Source organism: Capsicum annuum, chromosome 7 (assembly GCF_002878395.1).
Source record: "Capsicum annuum cultivar UCD-10X-F1 chromosome 7, UCD10Xv1.1, whole genome shotgun sequence".
In the NCBI taxonomy this organism is placed as follows: domain Eukaryota; kingdom Viridiplantae; phylum Streptophyta; class Magnoliopsida; order Solanales; family Solanaceae; genus Capsicum; species Capsicum annuum.
In genome coordinates, this window is record NC_061117.1 from 153,260,984 (window position 1) to 153,270,019 (window position 9,036).

Genomic DNA, 9,036 nt, shown 5'->3' on the forward strand with positions numbered 1-9,036 from the left:
ATGATCTTGCTCATGATGTTTTCTTTGTTAACAAAGATGTTGAATTTAGAGAGACTATTTTTCCTTTTCAAGAGATCACCACCAAATCAGCACCTTTCTTGGATGTATTCTCTGATAATTTGTTAGCAGTTGACTCAAGTCAGTTCATATCTAGTGAGCAGCCACCTGAACAAGTTCCTGGACCTATTGCATCTATGCCTGTTAGTGTCACACAAACTACTACAGCTAGCTCTACTCATCTACAACCTGTCACTGAACAGAGAAGATCAACTAGATCTGAGGCACCATCTCTGTGGTTAAAAGACTTTGTTACAGCTAAGAAATCTACTACTACTCCTGCTTATGGTCTGTCAAATTACATAAGTTATGATCATCTATCAACCAACTATCAAGAATTTATTGCTAGCAGTTCAGTAGAGGTGGAACCTACTTTATATATTGATGCTATTAAAGGTCCCAGATGGGTTGAGGCTATGAAGGAAAAAATAAGTGCTTTAGAAGACAATCAAACTTGGAAAGTTGTAAGCTTACCTGAAGGAAAGAAGCCTATAGGCTGTAAATGGGTGTATAGAATAAAGTACAAGGATACAAGAGCTATAGAAAGGTTCAAGGCAAGGATTATGGCCAAAGGTTATAGCTAGCAAGAGGGAATTGACTACCAGAAAACTTTCTCTCCTATAGTCAAAATGGTTACGGTTAGATCTGTATTGGCACTTGCATCCATTAGGCATTGGCATATCCATCAAATGGATGTATACAATGCCTTCTTGCAAGGTGATCTTCCATATGAGATATACATGGAATTACCCTAAGTATTTCAATGCCAGGGGTAGAAAAGACCAGTGTGTAGGCTTCTTAAATCCTTGTATGGCCTAAAACAGGCACCAAGACAGTGGAACTCAAAGCTTTTGGAAGTTATTGTGCATCTTGGCTTTGTTCAATCTCATTGATCACTCATTATATACAAGAAAGGTTGGAACTCAATATGATCATTCATTATTTATAAGAAAGGTTGGAAATGATCTAATCATCACACTGGTTTATGTAGATGATATGCTAGTTACTGGAAGCAGTTTACAACTGATCAAAGACACTAAAGTTGCCTTGCATAAGATTTTCAAAATGAAAGACCTTGGGGAATTAAAATACTTCTTAGGCGTTGAATTTGCAAGATCAAAAGAGGGAATTTTGATGCATCAAAGGAAATACACTTTGGAATTAATATCTGAATTGGGATTGGGAGCAGCAAAACCAGTAGCTACTCCTCTTGAGGTAAATGTCAAGTTAACTTCAAAAGAACTTGATGATCATATAGGTGATTCTAGCAAGGGGGAGAATGATTCACTAACAAATATTGGAACTTACCAAAGAATCATTGGAAAACTACTATACTTGACCCTAATCAAACCTGATATAGCATTTAGTGTGCAGAAAGTAAGTCAATTCCTACATCAGCCTAAAAGTCACATCTAGAAGCTGCTATGAGGATAGTCAGGTATGTGAAAAATCAACCTGGGCAAGGTATACTACTGTCAAGCAATAGTCAAGAACAAGTCTTAGCCTACTGTGATGCTGACTAGGTTGCTTGTCCAAACTCAAGAAAGTCAGTGACTGGTTTTTTGGTTAAATTAGGAGACTCGTTAATCTCTTGAAAATCAAAGAAACAAAGTACTGTTTCCAAAAGCTCAGCAGAAGCTGAGTATAGAAGTCTTGCTTCTACCACTGCTGATCTAGTATGGATACTTGGCCTATTTGGAGAACTTGGACTTCAGTTGACACTACTAGTTCAAGTGTATACGGACAGTAAATCAGCTATGCAGATAGCTGCAAATCCAGTGTTCCACGAAAGGACTAAACATATCGAAATTGATTGTCACTTTGTGAAGGAAAAAATACAAAAGGGCATAATCAAGACACAATACCTTTGCACAAGAGATCAACAAGCAGACCTGCTAACTAAAGGATTATACAAAGTTCAACATGATCATCTATGTTCCAAGCTTGGACTGTTCAACATGTTTGCACCTCCTAAGCTTGAGGGGGAGTGTTAAGAGCAACAGAAGATTAGACTTTGTACAATTAGTTAGTTAGTTGGTTAAAAGTTAGTTATAAGTTAGTTATACATAACAGACTACTCTAGTATAAGTACTACAACAGAATAAGAATTTCTCTTTGCTTTCTTCTTCATACATCTCTTCTTCTCTGAATCATTTACTTCACCCTCATTAATTCTGCATTACTCAACAAGAATCGCACTTGGCGCCTATGGTTAGAATCAGATGGGATTAACTGTCACAAAAGTAGATATGCTTCTGTCAGCGATGAGTACAAATTTTGAGCCCATTGTAGGTGAAAATCCTAACAAGAAACTCAAGCAATTGGATAATAAATTTAATAACTACATCAGTAAAAGCTATTAGTTGATAAGGATCAAGGACATTATAACATAAATTTATTATATACAAAACTTATCACAAGGTTATTTATTTAGAACACCAGCAGATATGTCCAACTTCACCAAATTTGATCTTACAAGTATTGTATACAGCCCAAGAGGTGATGGCTGACTAGGATGCAATATAGATTAAAATAGAGCAAAACAGTATTATCAACTTTTATCGATAGGCGTAGAGGCTAAATGTAGGAAGGACTAAACCAATTTTGTATCCTTCTAAGATTCTAGGTAGATTATTACCCGTAAGACATGTTTCACATAGTATTTTTTTTTTATAACAATGGTATTTGGGACAATTTGCGTGCACCTTGATTAATTCCACAGGTAAACTTCACAATATCTATCATTTAGGAATTCCAGGTAGATTGAATAACTTTTGAAATATCTCCGTTCACACCATTCCAGCGAACATTTGAAATCTTAGAAGCATTTGCTTGTGAATATTGATTCATTGTAAACAGGCAAATGAGCCACATAACACATTTAGAGGGGAAGTCAGAGGCGAATTCAGGATTTAAAGATTGTGGATTCCCCACTAGAGCAACAATATACTTTATTTATAGATTCCCAACTTATAATTCTTGTATACTAGATTTTTCAATATAAATACAAGATCCGCCCAAAAGTTACTAAGTTCCTAGGAACCCCACCCAACCCCCTAGATCCGCCCGGAGGGGTGGGTGGGTGTACAAAGTATAGTATCCTAATGAAGAGTATTTCTTCTTTTACCTATCTCTCAGATAACTTTTATCTATGAACTTTGTGGTTTTACCGAGCAGAAAATCTTATTAACATTCAATTGATCCAAACATAGATAATGAGTAAGATTCAAATGCCAAACTTCCTTATTTTTAGGGGCATGTAACATGAAAATTTATTCACAATGCAAGATCTTACTTCTAATTTAAGCATGTTTAATGCACATTCATGCCATCATAAGCACCATTTATATGTAAAAGTGATACATGTTGCTTTTTGACATAATCTTTCTGTAGAGGTCTTGAGGTCTCAAATGAAAACATGTTTAGCTGTACATCTTGTGCCTTATTATCCGGATGTTGCCCCAAGTACCTAAGAAGAATGATCACTAAGCAACTCGACAACATAAATGCAAAAGAAACACGTTCTGCAAATCCGGCTCAACTTGATAAAATGAACATACTTTTCAACTTCTTATGTGGAACGAAGGTTCATCCTATATGGAGAATCATAATACCTGTAAATCATGGAAAATAAATATTTAAAGAACTACAACATTTATTTAGCACATTACTGCCAAGGATCCTATCTTAAAAGGAAAACATCAACAATTGTTCTAGGTATTAACGGTAAAATGAATTGTGAGTGTATTGAGCATTTTAATATCATTATTATAATATTAATTTGGCTCATAAAAAATTGGAGTGTCATTATTTTGGTTAAGTTACAAATGCTTTACCTTTTAGCATTAGTTGCTGAAGTTACAAAAACCCGTTTGATAGCAGCATTATACCTCAACTTTACTGCCATTATTTGGCATCGTCTCACGTTGTCCATGGCTGCATTTTTTCAGCTTCCTAACTCCTTTTTCACTGTGGTTTATGAGCCTTTAACACATAGTTAGTGGGATAGAATATGGACATAAGTTTTATTTAACTTTTATAACATCCATCGTTATTCTACCTCTTTATTTTTGTAACCATTGTAACTCTTGTAACTCATGAAATCTCTAAGTCATTGATCTTCCCTTTTTACTACCATCATTCATTGTTATATTCATTGCATGGAAGACTTTATCTCCTATAAATAGAGATGGTCTTGCATGGATTTGTGATATACAAGTTATTATAGAGTTCACAAAAAAGTTAGTAAAAATGAGAGTTTGCTAGTTGAAGGGAGGTGTTCTTTTTGTGGAACTTTGAACTCCACTCTTGTCCAGAGTTGTTGAGTTGTTCTTTGTGAGAAAGACTGTTTTATCCTGGAGGGGACAAGTCAAGAAGGTTACTACTGGACCGATGAAACATTTGCTGCAGTGGGCTTAAATCTCCTTAAAGAGAGCGAGATATCCGCATCTCAGCCGAAAAAGAAGAAGACATTCTGTTCTTTTTTCTACACTTGTAATTTTCAGTTGTTTTTTTATTGTAATTTCACCAACAATTTTAAGAAATTCAATGGAAACAACTAAAAAACCCGTGGATATCAAGATGGGAGATCTTAACAAGCTATTCCGGTTCAACGGTACTCACTTCAAGAGGTGGAAGGGTAAAGTACTTTTATACTTAATTCTTCTTAATGTTTCTTATGTGTTAACTGAGAGGAACCCAAACAAAGTAGATAACTCTTTCATGACCGATGAAAAACTCATTTCTCTTCAAGAGACAGTGAAAAAATACGATGGTGACTCCTACAAGTGTCGGTATTTTCTTTTTAATTGTCTATCTGATAATTTTTATGATTATTATGATAAAACTTACTCTAGTGCAAAGAAAATTTGAAAAGCATTGCAGAGTAAGTATGACTCTGAGGAGGCAGGAGAGAAAAAATACGCGGCTAGTAGATTTTTCACATTTTCAAATGGTGGACAACAAATCAGTGGTAGACTAAGCTCAAAATTTCATAATGATTATTGGAGAGCTGAAGTCTGAGAAAGTCAAAATTGGAGGTAACCTTATTGTTTGTGGCATAATTGATAAACTTTCACCTTCGCGGAAGAAATTTTAAAAAACTATGCGCCACAAGCAAAAGAAAACTTCTCTTGAGACTTTGATAATGAGAATCCGCATGGAAGAAGAAGCAAGGGATCAAGATGCACTTTTGCAAATAGAAGAGAACAACATCACACCGAAGGTAAATTTAACTTCTTCAAATAATACTACCCCTGAAACTAACAAAAATATTACTTTAAAGCCAAAGAAAAAAACATTCACGAAAAATAATGGTAGATATTCCAAGAACAATAATGGTGGAAACAATCAAATAAAAAATCAACATGTATAAGAAAAAGGACCATACTTTGTCTGTGGCAAGAGTGGATATATTGCTTGATTTTGTAGATTTTGGAAACGTAGGACTAAACCTCAGGCAAACGTTACCAAAGAACTATTTGTGGCAGTGATAATAGATATTAACATGGTGGAGAATATTGATGGATGGTGGGCTGACTCTGTGCAAACCGTCATGTCTGTTTTGACAAAGACTGGTTTAAAAATATACTAATTTTGAGGAGCTAAAAACCATCATGCTTGGAGATTCACATACCACTCAAGTGTTAGGAATGGGAGATGTCGAGTTGAGTTTTACTTCTGGAAGGATATTAATCTTAAAAGATGTACTTTATACTCCTTCCATGAGAAGAAATTTGATGTCTAATTTTCTTCTTAATAAAGCAGGCTTCAAACAAATTATTGAATTTGACCAATATGTAATTGTGAAAAATAATATTTTTGTGGAAAAAGGGATATGCATATGATGGTATGTTCAAATTGAATGTTGAAATCAATAAACATCTACTTCTGTTTATATGCTTTCTTCTACTAATTTTTGGTATACTCGTTTGTGTCATATAAATGATCATTATGTGGAAATCATGAGTAGTTTAGGATTAATTCCAGTGATCAAAAAGAATTTTGAAAAATGTAAGGCTTGTAGTAAAGCCAAAATCACAAAAAGGCCTCATTTTCAAGTTGAAAGAAAAATTGAATTATTAGAATTAGTTCATACTGATATTTGTGAACTTGGTGGAATTTTAACTCGTGGAGGAAATAGATATTTTATCACTTTCATTGATGATTTTTCTAAGTTTACATATGTCTACTTAATGAAAAATAAAAGTGATGCATTTGAGAACTTTAAAATTTTTCTCCATGAAGTTAAAAATTAGCTTAATATAAAAATAAAAAGAATAAGAAGTGATAGAGGTCGTGAATATGAGTCATATGAATTCAACTCTTTTGTTAGATCATTGGGTATAATTCATGAAACTACTCCTCCTTATTCTCCTGCATCTAATGGTGTAGCGGAAATGAAGAATAGAACTTTAGTTGAGTTGACTAATGCCATGTTAATTGAGTCTTGTGCACCTTTAAATTTTTAGGGTGAAGCTCTTTTGATTGCTTGTTATATGTTGAATCGTGTGCCTTATAAAAAGATCAAATTAACACTTTTTGAGTTGTGGAAAGGTCATAAGCCAAATTTGAGATATCTAAGAGTTTGAAGTTGCTTAGCTTATGTAAGGATAATGGATTCTAAAACCTCTAAGTTGGGTAAAAAAGTTACTACTTGTGCTTTTCTTGGTTATGCTTCAAATAGTATGGCCTATAGATTTTTGTAATCTTGAATATAGTGTGATAATAGAATTTGGTGATGCTATTTTTCATGAAAATAAATTCTCTTTTGATTCTAAAAATAGAGGGGGTCAAAGGACTAAAGAAAATATTTTGTCACTACCTAGTTCTTCCCCTTTTGATTTAAAAAACAAAGAAAATGATGATTTCGAGTTAAGAAGAAGTAAAAAAGCTAAAGTAGAAAAAGAATTTGATCCCGATTATTATGTTTTTAACATTGGAGCTAACCCTATCACTTTAAAAGAAGCTTTAGCTTCACATGATGCTATTTTTTGAAAAGAGGCTGTAAATGATGAAATGGAATTACTAATTTCTAATAAGACTTGGAAGCTAGTTAATTTACCACCGAGTTGTAAAACAATTACATGTAAATGGGTCTTACATAAAAATTTAAAATCGGATGGATCTGTTGATAAATACACAGCTAGGCTAGTGGCTAAAAATTTTAAACAACTAGAAGGCTTAGAATATTTTGATACTTTTTCTCCGGTAACTAGAATTACATCCATTAGACTTTTAGTTGTTATTGCAGCAATTTTTGATTTAAAAATTCATCAAATAGATATAAAAACTTCTTTTTTGAATAAATACCTAAATGAGGAGATTTACATGGAACAACCCGAGTGTTTTGTTGAGGCTGGACAAGAGGCAAAGTGTGTAAACTTAAGAAATCCCTATTCGGCTTAAAACATGCACTAAAGCAATGGCATAAAAAGTTTGATTCCTGCACGATTGATATTGGGTTTAAAACAAATGAGTGTTATAAGTGCATATATCATAAGTCTTGAAATAATTCACATGTTATTATTTTCCTATATGTTGATGATTTATTGATATTTGGATCTAACATGAATGTTGTTGGTGAAACTAAAAATATTTTTGGAAGCCATTTTGATATGAAAGATCTTAGTGAGATAAATTTTATTTGAGGAATAAAGATAACTAGAACATGTGATAAAATTTTCCTTGACCAGTCACATTATGTTGAGAAAATATTGAAAAGATATAATTTCCTTGATTGCAAGCATGTTGTAACTCCATTTGATTCTAGTGTTCACTTATTTCTTGTTGAAAGTGAAAATGATATTATAAATCAAAAGGAATATGCTAGGATAATTGGAAGTTTGAGATAGGTGATTGCTTGCACTAGGCCTGATGTTGCATATGCAGTAGGATTACTTAGAAGGTTTACTAGCAAGACAAATAATTAACATTGATATGCTATAACGAGAGTAATGAGATATTTAATTGGAATGAAAAATTGGGGTTTGTTCTTTAAAAAATATTCTATTGTACTTGAAGGCTTTTGTGATGCGGATTGGAATACTTTATCAGGTGATTGCTTATCTACTACTGGTTATGTTTTTACTTTGGGTGGTGGTGTTATTTGTTGAAAGTCTAAAAAGCAAACAATTATTGCTAACTCTACCATGGAGGCTGAACTAATTACTTTAGCTTCAGCTAGTGAGGAAACAAATTGATTGAGAGATTTATTATTTTAAATACCTTATTTTACAAAACTAATTTCTCCTATATTAATTCATTGTGATAGCATCGCTGCAATTGGTAGAGTTCACAACCATTATTACAATGGTAAATCCAGATCTATACGGAGAAAACATAGTAATGTGAGATCATATTTGACAAATGGTACCATTAATATTGATTATGTCAAATCTTATAGATCTGTTGACTAAGGCCTTAGCAAGAGAAAAGGTCTGGATCACATCGAGAGGGTTGGGATTGAAGCCTATTGAATCTTGAGTCATATGTGAGGAAACCCAACCTGGGGACTAGAGATCCTATAACCAAGTCCAATGGGAAAAACGAATCACATAATGACATGTTGTGAAAAATGCACTATCTTTTTTTGTCCCTCCCTATGGTGTGAGTATATTTGCCTATAATGATTGTGAGGTTTATTTTATAAAACTCTTAATGAAAATCTTTAGCTCTTATGAGTGGAGTGCTAAATTATAGGAGCACTCTCGACGAATTTCACGTATGTGAGTGTAGAGGTAGGTCGCTTCCTATGATAATTAGGTTCGTTCTAAAAAAACACTCGTGAAATCGGGATGGCACAAGGTCGTAACGTGCTGGCTATAAAGCTCATGTAAACACCTTGACTATTATGTGTAAGTAGTAAATTTTTTATTTTCGTTAAGCAGTCATAGTTCAGTCTGAGACCACTATGACTTTGGAGTAAAAAGTACTATTTTACTAAGTAGAGGTTCAATGCAGAGCATACCTTCATTGTGC